This window comes from Lactuca sativa, chromosome 9 (assembly GCF_002870075.4).
Source record: "Lactuca sativa cultivar Salinas chromosome 9, Lsat_Salinas_v11, whole genome shotgun sequence".
Classification (NCBI taxonomy): domain Eukaryota; kingdom Viridiplantae; phylum Streptophyta; class Magnoliopsida; order Asterales; family Asteraceae; genus Lactuca; species Lactuca sativa.
The window spans coordinates 91990066-92003707 of NC_056631.2; positions in this window are offsets into that span (position 1 = coordinate 91990066).

The following is a 13642-nucleotide window of genomic DNA, read 5'->3' on the forward strand; positions in this document are numbered from 1 at the left end:
AATTCCAGGTTGGAGACCGTGTCCTGTTGAAAGTCTTGCCCTGGAAAGGCACGACACGCTTCGGAAAGCGTGGGAAACTTAACCCGAGGTACATTGGACCTTTTGAGATCCTTGCCAGGGTCGGTCCGGTAGCCTATAAACTTTGTTTACCCCACGAGCTCAGTGACGTTCATCCCGTCTTCCATGTTTCAAATATCAAAAAGTGCCTATCCGATGAAACCCTAGTGATTCCTTTAGACGAGATCGAGATCAATGAAAACCTAAACTTCGTGGAGGAACCGATCGAAATCATGGTTCGAGAAGTCAAACGTACAAAGCAAAGCCGCATCCCATTAGTGAAGGTTCGCTGGAACGCTAAGCGGGGACCGGAGTTCACTTGGGAGTGTGAAGACTCGATGAAACAACAGTATCCACATCTCTTTCCAGATCCATGATTTGTATCTTGTATTATATCTTAATTTTGAATTTTGGGACGAAATTCCCTCTAACGGGGGGATAATGTAACAACCCGGAATTTTGTATCATTACTTGTAACCCTCTTCGTAATCCATTTCGATCAACCAATCGTCGTTTCCAAATTCGTTTCCGATTTAGCTATTTAATTAAGTCATTAAATTGTAATTATCTAAAATGACCTAATGGGTGCCCTAATGCATTTAGAAATCATTCTAACACCCCATTCTAGTGATCGGAACATTTCTAGAATCAACCATATCGGGTTATGGCAACTTGGCCGGGTGCGACCAAAAGCCCCGTCTAAAGCTGGTATCGGGTAGAATTTCACCGTGTCCAAATCTCGAACACTATTTAAAGTGTTCTAAGCCTTCATTTGAAGCTTTTGCTTCATCTCTCTCTCTCTCTAACCTCTCTCCACATCCAAGATTTAGGTCCCAAAATCAATGAATTAAGGCTCCAAATCATAGAGGTAACCTTCCTAACTTGTTATCCAACCTCTTAAGCCTTCAAATCTATGTTTAAATTGTGATTTTGGACCTGGAACATGTGTTTACGGCCAAGGATCATGCTTGGGCCGTAAGCACATAAAATTGGGGTTTTTGAGCAATTTAACCCTTCCAAATCATCATTGGGACTTAGATACGACATTAAGGCTTTCAAACTCGGACTTAGAACACCCTAAAAATGGATTTTGAGGGTCAAATAAGTGTTTACGGCCAAGGAATGTGCTTGGGCCATAAACTCCTCATTCATGGGGAGTAAACCCATTTTAACATGTTAAAAAGCCATCCAACACCACCAAAAGCCTTGGAATAAATCCTAGAACCAACCAAGAATTATTTGGGGACCTTAAACATAACAAAACCCTTCATTTGAGAGTATACGGCCATAACACATGCTCCAGGGCCGTAAACTCCTAATTATATGTCATTTGATGCCCTAAATTCATACCAAGGCTTGGAAAATTAGTTAGAATCACATGTGATTGTCCTAAGCATCACAAATTAAATATGGTTTGAGCTTGGGGGAGTTTACGGCCGTAAACACCAATTTTACAACCGTGAACTCACATAAGTGATGTATATGTTGATTCAATTCAATCCAAGGCATTAGAAAAATCCATTCTAGCATTCCCCATGTCCATATAAGCCATTTAGCACTCAAAATCACCCAAACATGAGTTCACGGCCGTGAACTCATGTGTGTACGGGATATATGGCCGAAAACTCATTAGGGAGTTTACTCTTGAGGAGTAAACTCCATTCCCAAGTCCCTCGCTTCATTACATATCCGTAGATGTCACCCGAGTCACTCCAAACACTTGTTTTAAAGTGTTTTAATTCATCGGAGTATAATGTACCATCTAATTAGTAATTGTAGATCTAATTAGATATATTTGAACATTATTCCATTTTACATAGGAACCTCGCGAGTAATCAAGCCCAGAACCAACGTTTAGCATCTGAAATCGTCACATTTCCTCGTCTAGTGAGTTCATACCCCTACCCTTTTTCACTGTTTTTCACTGTTTTCAGGGGGGGAACACAAGGAAAGTACAAGGAATTACTTGTACTCAAAACTTGTTTTCATGTGTGTGTTTAACATTTTATATGCTTTTAACACTGATTGTTACAACTGATAACCGTTTGAACATGCAGATCACGTAAACATATATTTGTGAAATGGATTTTAAACTTTTATGTTTATATATATATATATATATATATATATATATATATATATATATATATATATATTTCACAAATGGTTTTCCATATTTTATTAGTTAAAAGCATGAAATTAGAACCTTTGAACATAAAACTTGTACACTGTTTTGTCCTCGGTAACACTCCACAGAGATACGCGAGTGGAGGATTATCATATTATTACTAGTAAATTGTTAGTCCTCTATGATTGGAGACACGTCCTAAGCGAACACTCCACAGAGATACGCGAGTGGAGGACTGCACCCGTAACCAGAATCTCTAGGATAGGGAGCGTGACTTGAGTGTATAGATCTATACGAGGCTGACTACCCCACACCTGGCTGCTAGCTACAGCCGAACCGAAATGGTTCAAGGGTGACGAAATTCATAAGGTGATGTGGACTACTTATTGCCACATCTAGTCTATTGCATGGTTATGGAACTCGCAATTAGGATAACAGAAATTTACTTAATAGTAATAATGCATAATGTAATACATTCCATAAGATAACCAGGTTTCCGTAAACATCTTTCACATTGGTAACCAACATTCAGGAAAGTATGGGACTTTCCTGGGGAAACATTGTACATAACCAGAAAAGTGTAACAAACCGGATAACTTCACATCTTAGAAGGGTAAACATGTTTTTTTTAGAATACATCTTTTACATTTGATAACGAACAATTCAGGAAAGTATGGGACTTTCCTGGGAATACATTTGTACATAACCAAAACAGTATAACAAACCAGATAACCTAACTATACATTTCCACAAGAATATACGTGTTTTCAGTGTACAACTTTACTTTTCATGTTGAGAAACAATAACAGACCTTTTTAAGGAAATATGGGATTTTCTTGGTGTGTGTAACATTTTCAGAAACAGAAAGGAAACTTGAACATTTTCACAAAACAAAGCCGCTTATGAACTCACCAGCGTTATGCTGATTTTCAAACCGCTTGTGTTCTCAGGTCAGCGTTAAAACAGGTACCCAAAGATCCTTTTGTCCAATGATGGAGTGCGCAGAAGACCTGTTTCATTTTGTTTATATATATACTATGTATCACAACTGTACAACTTTGCTTTTGAAACAAATGTAAAGTTTCCTATATGTAATGTAATGGTTGTTTTACTTTACTTACTATGTGCATTGGATTTGATACTCAACGTGGAGTCAACCCTAAAAATGTTTCCGCCTTTGGTTTTCGGGGTGTGACACGTAGTCTTATAAAACTTCCCACGCTATCTCAATCTCTGACCATGGTCTTACCACTGATTACCAATTTGAACACGTCCAATGTCGAGCACACACGGGGTCTAGTATCCTGACTGAACTAGTGTCCTGACAGGAATTCCCAACCTGATTTCCCCAACAACAACTATGAAACACCAAGAAGATACAAACCCAACTTTAGGAAGTTTACCAAACTCCCAACTCACATACTCCTCGCCCCAAATAGCTACTTGGGCCGTCTTCCTCCCCAGCGGGAATGCGAACTCATCCTAGTTCTGCATCTACTTCTGTTCCTGGATAGCTAAACGATTCTCCCCCTCTTTGATTTAACTAACATCTTACAGCACACAAGACTGCAAGGATTCCCAATCCTTCTTACCACCCAATGATCAATCTGCTGGAAACCAATGCTTACGATTGTTGAGTGATTGAAGAGAAGACCTACAATACTGTTCAGGACCATTATGTCTTGACGTTGTAACATATGTTGTGTAACATCCAAAAAATTCATGACCAAAAATTTCATTTTTAATCCATCAAATAAAAGCATAGTTATCAAACCATTCCTTCAAAAACTGTGTCAATGTATTTCAAAACATTATCATTAGAGTTGCCAAATCAAAACATAAGAATAAACATCCCATGCTAAATATCATGGTTTGTGCAATGCAGTCTTCCCAAGCTCTTCTCTTTGCAACTAGAATACCTAAAAACAAAACTAAAATTCATAAGCACAAAGCTTAGTGAGTCTCCCCAAAGTACCACATACCATACACATAATCACATATAAACATAGTGTGGGCCTTGCCCCTTCAACGGGACCCGCCCGATATCGGATAGTGCCCGGCATCAGGCTCTGCATGGCATTGAGCCTTGCTCGGTATACATATCTATTTCTTCCAGGCCCCGCCTGTCATTGGGCCTTGCCCACTATAGATATACAAAAGATATCATATAATCATGCTAGGACAAAAAGAATCATACACAGTACTATATGTTCCAGTCCTACGGCCTCGCATATCTTGGGCCCCGCCCCTACTCTCCTAATGATGAGATATGGACCCCGTCCATACTGAACTAGTGATTAGATACGACAGCCCGCCCACACTCACCTCCCTACCAGTCACATACAAGCATCAAAAAGACAAAAAATATAACTAAACATGCAAATAGTCACCGGGTACCACCCGACATCAAACCGTAGTCCAGAATTGTACATATAAACATTCCTCAGGCCCCGTCCAACATCAGACCATAGTCCGGAAAGCATAGAGACATGCCTTGAGCATCACTCAGTATCGGACCGTAATCTGGAAAGCATACATACATTCATCGGGTATCGCCTGACATCGGACCGTAATCCGAAAACATACAAATACAGACACATACAAGAATCATGAAGACATCAAGCATACCAACATTCCTCGAGCACCACCCGACATCATATTGTAATCCAGAAACACATAACATAAATACGAGCTGGCATTGGTGCCTTCGAACCATTAAAATAGGAGGAAACTTAAGTCAAATGCTGAATGTCACTGCACAAAATCCTTAGTTGGTGCCTTGACAATTCCTCGAGCTATCAATGCCAAAATATTACCCAATTAGCAAATGGGTCCGAACCATGATCCATAATCGATCTTTGGGGTTAAAATGACCATTTTACCCCTGGCACATCAAGATTCATAACTAAGGCCTAAATCCACACACAAAGCCCAATTACTAGTTAGCCTTCTCAAGCCTACTAATGGCCCAATTTTATGTATTGGGCCCAACCCCTCTAATGGGCCTTACCCAAAAGCCGAAACATATTATTAGCCCAAAATATCTTACTTCTGATAGCCCACTAATAACCAAAGCTAAGGATTCCAATGAATGGCCCAAACTGAGGCCCAAAAAAAACTAGTCCACTGACTGAGTATGCGGGACGTACTCGGCTTGCGCGTACATACTTGTACACCTAGCGTACTGCTCTATTAAGCCACTTATACCATTATGCACTTAATGCTCCCAACAGTTGGTCCAAACCACAAATCTAAGCTCTACGAAATGTCTTGACCCATAAAGTCACTGTCTTGGTGACTTTGCATGCCCCACATAAGCCCAAACTCCAAAAATGGAATTCTATTTCCATGCAAATTGTCTTAGCTCTTGCATCAACCCATTAAGACCTTTAAGATGGCAACTTTCTGACTTAGGGACTCAAATAGCACCAAGGGTGGCAACCCTAAGCTTAGGAAACATATTTGAATGGTAAAGCTTTATCCTTGGGACCAAAAATGTCTGAAAACCCATACTACAAGAGATCTAAGCAAATAAACACCAAGTTCAATGTTTTATACCTTATATGAATGCCAAATGCTAATAAGGTTTTGGATCTATAAGCCTTTTCTCCTTTCATGATGCTTCAACAATGGCCACCTTCCTTCAAAACACCAAGATGCACTCCAAAATGATCTTCTAAGCTCAAAACACACCAACAAGGGATTAGGGTTTCATAGTAGATGCTTTAGGGTGAAAGGGAGGTTTTCCTTTGAGAAATAATGTTCCTTATATATTGCCAAACCCTAAAATTAGGGTTTTGGTGAGAATGGAGTACGCCCGACATACTCACCAACCCTTGCCACAAATCTCCATTAGGGACCAAAATTGTCAATAACTTCAAAGTGTCATATCTTCCTCATCTGAGGTACGCTTTCGACGATCCTTATATCCACGAAAAGGTGGTGAGAAGATCTACGCTCCTAACAACACACTCAAGCCTTAAAACCTTCCACGTAAAACCCAAAACCCATAAACTAGTGAATCATCAAATTACAATTATACCCTTGGCTTCCGAAGGCACAATCGAATACTTGGACCACTTATGCCATGCCACCCACATCTGAAATGGCCAAATCCTTCATTCCCCAAGCCCGTAAACCTTAAGACAATGGATGATTGGGCTGCAGCCGCAAGCAACAAAGCACTTTCAAAACCAGGTGTTATAGCTCTCCCCCACTTAAATTAGATTTCGTCCTCGAAATTGCTCGTTACTATGACCCACATCCAACTAATGATCTGAGGAACACAACCGATGATTCCGCACGTAAAACAACCTTCTCAAGACAACTGAAACTCAAAACCGAACTTCCATCCCCAAGAATGCAAACTTCGAGCTTCCGCAAACCACTTCTGCCTATCCGAAGTCTGAAATCTATAGTGGTCTGTCTCCCAGACAGACTGCCCATGCTAAAATATTACCATGCCTGAACCTCATTGAAATAATAGACCAACCAAAATATTTCCGACCCTGAACATCTTGTTGCAACCCACGAGAAAAAAGTTGCTGACCATAACTAGTTGTAGAATACTTATACTTGACAAAAGGCTAAGATAATTCTTCAAGTTGAAGATTCATCCCTGCAACCGTTAGAATCAGATGAGAGTTGTGTAACAGGGTCAAATCGATTACTCTGAGATTATTTAATCCAATTGTACGTGTCTAAGCACTTTCGATCTGCAAGCTACTCCACACACAGGAATCCTTACATCATTACATCTGCCTGAACATCGTGCTGCCTCTTATCCACCATCCGAATGAGTTGAGTCCTCCCAGGTCCCAATTTATCTTTCACTATCTGGAATACCAGATTCCCACATGGTTCTTGAGCCAATGAACCCCCTCTTAGTCGCTCCCCTTGACTTCTGAGGAAAACTTCGGCTATCGAAACTGACCTATCCACATTGCCACTCTTGGCTCCATAAATCTGGGGATCCCTAATCTCATACCTTGACCCAACAGTCTCTGTCAGGTCCCACGTGCATAATGACATAGTCACATATAAACATATCGTGGGCCCCGACCCTTCATTGGCCCGGCTCAGCATCGGACAGTGTCCGACATCAAGCCTCGCCTGGCATCAAGTCCCTCTCGTATTTATCCCAGGCCCCGCCTGTCACTGGGTCTCGCCTGCTATTCACATACAAACAATATCATATAATCATGTTAACACATAAATAATCATACACAATACTATATGTTCGAGTCATAAGAGCTCACCTATCCTGGGCCCTGCCCCTACTCTGCTGATAATGAGATATGGAACCCCGTCCATTCCCAGCTAGTGAGGAGATTTGGAACCCCGCCCACACTCACCACCCTACTAGGAATATAGAAGTATTACAAAGGAAACAAGTATAACTAATCATGATCACAATCATCGAGTACCACCTGACATCGAACAGTAGTCCAAAATCATACATATAAGCATTCCTTGGGCCCCACCCGACATCGGACCGTAATCTGGAAAGCATTGAGACATTCCTCGAGCATCCACCGACATCAGACCGTAATCCATAAATCATACAGACATTCCTCGGGCATTGCCCGACTTTAAACCGTAATCCGGAAACATACAATACTAACACATGGAAGAATCTTGAAGGCCTAAAGCAAAGGAGTCCAATGAATGGCCCAAACCGAGGCCCAAAACAAAACTAGACCACTGACTGAGTATGCGGGGCGTACTCGGCTGTCTGTTGCGCGTACATGCTCTTTGGCTTGTACGCTACGCATACATAGTTATACGCCTAGCATGCTGCTCTGCTAAGCCACTTATACGATTAAGCACTTAATGCTCCCAACAAATGGTCCAAACCACAAATCTGAGCTCTACTAAACATCTTGAACCATAAAGTCATTGACTTGGTCATTTTGCATACCTTACATAAGCCCAAACTCAAATAATGGTATCCTACTTCCATGAAAATGGTCTTAACTCTTGCATGAACCCATTAAGACCTTCAGCATGGCAACTTTCTGACTTAGGGACTCAAATAGCACCAAGGGTAGCAACCCTAAGTCTAGGAAACATATTTGAACCATAAAGTTTCATCCTTGGGACTAAAAGGTCTGAAAACACATACTTCAATAGATCTAAGCAAATAAAGACCAAGTTCAAAGCTTTATACCTTATATGAATATTAAATGCTGATAAGGTTTTGGATCTATAATCCTTTGCGCCATTAACGATGCTTCAACAATGGCCACCTTCCTTCAAAACCCCAAGATACACTTCAAAATGATGTTCTAAGCTTAAAACACACCAACAAGGGATTAGGGTTTCATAGTAGCTACTTTAGGGTGAAAGGGAGGTTGGCATTTGAGACATAATGTTCCTTATATAGTGCTAATCCCTAAAATTAAGGTTTGGTATGAATCAAGTACGCCTCGTGTACCTATTAGTACGCCCGACATACTCACAAGTAACTAGCGACCATATAGTCGTCTACGCTAGGCGTAACCCAGCTTACGTTGGGTGTACCCAGTCAAACACATGCGTGCATTCCTTGCATGTATGGGACTGCCTTGCCACAAATCTCCATTAGGGACCAAAATAGTGAACACCTTCAAAGTGTCATATCTTCCTCATCCAAGGTCCGTTTCCGACGAACCTTATATCCACGAAAAGGTGGAGAGAAGACCTACGCTCCTAACAAGACACACAAGCCTTAAAGCCTTCTAATTAAAACCCAAACCCCATAAAAGAGCAAATCATCAAATTACGATTATACCCTTTGTTTTTGATGGCACAATCGAACACTTGGACCACTTATTCCATGACACCCACATCCGAAATGACCAAATCCTTCCTTTCCCAAGCCCCTAAACCTTATGACAACTGATGATTGGTCTGCCACCCCAAGCAATGAAGCACTTTCAAAACCAAGTGTTACATGTTGTATATCTATTATGACATCCTTAGAATTCTCATTTTTTAGACAATCATTTCTACTCAAATGTTTTATTGTACTATGATTTTTTGCAAATAAAGATGCTACGAACTTTAAAAGAGTAAAGGAATTTTTTTCCGGTTCTAGAAAATAAGGGAATTCACAGTTGATATCGAAGTATTAGTTTAAGGAAACTAGGAATTATGAGGATTTATAGACTTAAACTTAGATTTCTAAGTGATTATAGTAAGATGTGTGTATTGTATAATTTAGGTTGAATACCTAATTTAATATTAAATAGAGACATGCACTAGAATAGTTTACGGTATACGCATTATATAATATTATGTCCTAATAAAGTTATTTTATAGCATGCCTTACTTGCTATGGTGTGTACTAGCACACTTTAGGAGAGATGCCTTATATGATAATATGTGCTAAATGATAAAAATAAGTATAGCATGCCTGGAGTTTTTTACCTAGATTGCTATTACTTGGAGAGATTTAAGGTCTGTTAGCGACTTGGATTTGTAAATTTTATGTGTATAGATTCTAAACGTATATTTATTGTATTAGAACTGGCATATAACTTTCCAAAGGAATAAGGAGACTTACGATTGTTAACATTGTAAATAATACCTATAGAGTAGTATCGTACCACTAGAATATGTTTGATGAACCAATCGTACTTTTGAAGGATTATTGTATGTGTGAGGTACATTTTTAATTGGATAGATGAAAAAAAACATATTGCATGATCTGTGAAGTCGACCCATTGTCTAGCGTTTCCACCGCTAACTCGACTGAAGCATTGATTGCTTGTGGATTTAGAGGAACTGAAGATGGTGATAGATACTCTAGCAATATCGAAGTTGAAGATATATGTGATGCAATGAAGAATTTGGAGGAATTTGGAAAAGACAAAAAGATTAAAGCTTATAGAGTGTTAGGACTCATTAGGTCGAGACTTTGTCTATTTATGCGAGGCAATATGCAGTTTGATTAGTGTTTTAAGAGCTGATATGTATCCTATATAAGATCTTATGAATTAATATTTAATGATACTAAGTAACGAATGGCTTATGTAACATCCTTACGAAAGTTCCTTAATATGTTAAGTCGACTTTATCATACAAGACTTAGATGGTGAAAATAGTCACTGTTTAGCAAAATGATAAGTCACTTACATAATTAGTAACTTAGAGTACTTAGCAGGTTCTAACGTTCCCAAATTCTAGAGTAAATTTTTCATTTTAAAATTAGAATAAACACCCTTCATTAAAAGAGTTACATTCAATCCAAAACATTTTTTATAAGCCATTAATCAGAATCAAGAATATAAAGAAGACAATGTGGAATATCAAATCATAAATATGTTGATGTGTGTGTACAATCTCGTCCTCCTTATCCGATAAGTACTTGCAAAATGTTTAATCCGTAACTATAACCACAAATCTTAGCGAGTTCCCAAATATACCACAAAAATATATATAACAACACATAGCTGCTTCGAGTCCATAAAAACCTCAAGTCAATATGGACTCTGAGCCTATATCGGCTCCATCGGGTTTGTGTCAAGTTTGAGTTCATATTAATTCTGATCCTAGAGTGGCTCCATTGGGTCCGTATAGTTTCCAAGTTTGTATTGACTCTGAGCCCAGATTAGCCCCATGTATAAAATATACAAGCATACCCAAAAAAGAGTTACAAAGACAACATGCATAAAACGGCATCTAGTGTCCTATAGTATTATGAGAAGACTCACCTTGTAGATAGTAGCTAAACACCATAGCTCTCACACAGTGAAGACCAATACTAAGAAACACCTAATAAACAATAAGGAAGTACCCACTCAATCTACACTCTATAACCTTTAAATTGACGAAAAGTGAACCATGGTCAAAAGTCAACATTCAAAATCAACTTCAATAAGACTACACATCGTGGCCACCCATAGGTCACATCGTGGGAACTAAAAGACAAAACAATTGGGCACCCTCCCCAGTCGCCATGTTTTGGGAACTGGTTCCAACAGCTTAACTGATTTAGCTGTAAACATATTAAACCATTCCTTTAAACACTCTAGAACTCTTCATAACGCATAATACTTCACAAAGATCGCTGCTTTTCAGTCTTGCATGACCAATGCAAGTCTCATACTCAAACATAGGTCAATATGAAGAAATACCACCAAAGATCACATGCATGAAGCCCAAAATAGCAACAAACTTCAGATCTATAACATATGTCAACTAAGGCATTTCAATAATCCATAAAGTTGCTAACTGTATGGATTCCAAGCATTATACTCAACACAACATATAGAAAAGTGGGCAAAAACCTAGATCTAGTGTACTTCAGTGAAAAAGGCAAAGCCTTTATACCTCCAAAAGGCCAGGAACGAAATGACGATGCAAAATCAACGTTGGAACCAAGATACAAAGCAATAAAATGAGCTCATTCTTTCTTCAGTCTTCACAATAATGGCTTCACACATTCAAAGCACACCTATGGAGCCTAAGGTTTGGAGGGAATTTGATCTAAGGGAGTGGAGGCTTCCAAAATGAGAAACCCTTGGAGTTAATGCCTTTAAATAAGGACCCAATCCTGAAATTAGGGTTTTTTGCCCAAAACCATCACCATCTCATGGCCTACTATATGCTACATCGTGTTGTCGTAATGACCGAAAAATACAACCAATTTTAAATTTTTCAGAAACAGCTCGATTCCATTAAATCTTTACAAAAAGGTTTTCAATAAAAGACATTTAACGTATTCCCAGAATCACATTACTACAAAATCATGAGGAGCGGTACGATCACGCCTTCGCCTTGCCACGGTCTCCTGAAGAACCTGAAAAACATAAAACCACAACTGTAAGCCCGAAATCTTAGTGAGATATCCCCAAAATACCAACCACATACACCATACACGCATAGCATGCCACAACATATCAGATCACAGAACAGCCATGCACTTCGGGTCTGCTGTGTGACTGGTCCGCCGCACCGGCCTACAATCCAATTGGTCCACCCTCTGAGTCTAGCCACATACATCGAGTCTGCAGTGTGATTGGTCCGCCCGCACCGGGCCTTCAATCCACCTAGTCCACTCTCTGAGTCTATAGTATGACTGGTCCGCCCACACCGGGCCTTCAGTCTACCTGGTCCACTCTCCGAGCCTCGGCACGTCTGGTCCGCCCTCTTGGGGCCTACAGCCTATCCGGACCGCTCGCTGGGCCTTCGGAACAACTAGTCCGCCCTAGGTATCTTGGCCTACAGCACAAAGCAGGACCCGCCTCAACCCAACTCCAGTCCAAACAACCATGTGCACATATACATACAATCATATAGCAATTCACAGACAACAAGCAGATCAAACAGATCACATAACATATCATTATCTTAACCAGGATACCGACCTAACAGGTCACTAGCATAGCATCTCCCTATCTCTCAGGATACCGATCTCAATTAGGCCTCTAACGTATACCATCCTAGCTCTCAGAATGCAAACATATCACAACAACAACACAACAACAACTACCTGGATCTCAATCCGACAAGAGCCGGCTTTGGTGCCTTAGACCCTGTTGATATAGTGAGGATAACTCACCTCGAAACTGTCGGCTGAAAGGATAAGATCCCGCTGCTCCAAACTCCGACACGAACTCCTCCACTGAACACCAAAACACTCAACTCTATAAATACCCTTAATTACCAAAATACCCCTCAAAGACAACTGGTCAACCTTTGGGCGAGGTCAAAGTAAACCCCTGACTGACTCTACTCGTCGAGTCAACCAGATGACTCGCCGAGTCCCCATACTCAGAACTTCCCTCAATCCGCGACCTAACTCGCCGAGTCACCCCGAGACTCGTCGAGTCCAACAACTCTGAGTCCACACGCCCACAACTCACCGAGTCGTCCCTTGACTCGCCGATTCTCGACTCTACCAGAAAATATTGGGACTCTTCGACAAGACTCGCCGAGTCTAAGGCTATCTTCAACCTACTCGCCGAGTTGTTCATACAATTCGCCGAGTTCCAGGCCATCTTCGTCCAACTCGCCGAGTTGTTCTTCCAACTCGTCGAGTTCCAGCTCATCTTCAAGCAACTCGTCGAGTCTACACATGTGACTCACCGAGTACCACCGGTCTGAATCCATACAGAAGCACTCCAGGCCATGCAATTGATCCAAAACATAGATCTAGCCTCCTACAACCCATCCATCACGTAAAGTGGCAAACTTTACGTGAATCCAAAGAGATCTAGGCCTTTAACACTATAGGGCTAGGGTTTGGGACATGATAGCTTCACTACACACTTGAACACAGGGACTTTCAAGCATTCCAACCCTTCTCCATTCCAGATCTGAGGTAGCAACCTCAGATCTAACCTCTAAACTCCAAAACACCAAAAGATAAGCTCCCCACAACCCCATAATGAAGAATCCATAAGACTAACAGCCCAAGGACGAGATATTACCTCAAAAGAACACCCCAACTGCAATGGAACTCGAATCTAA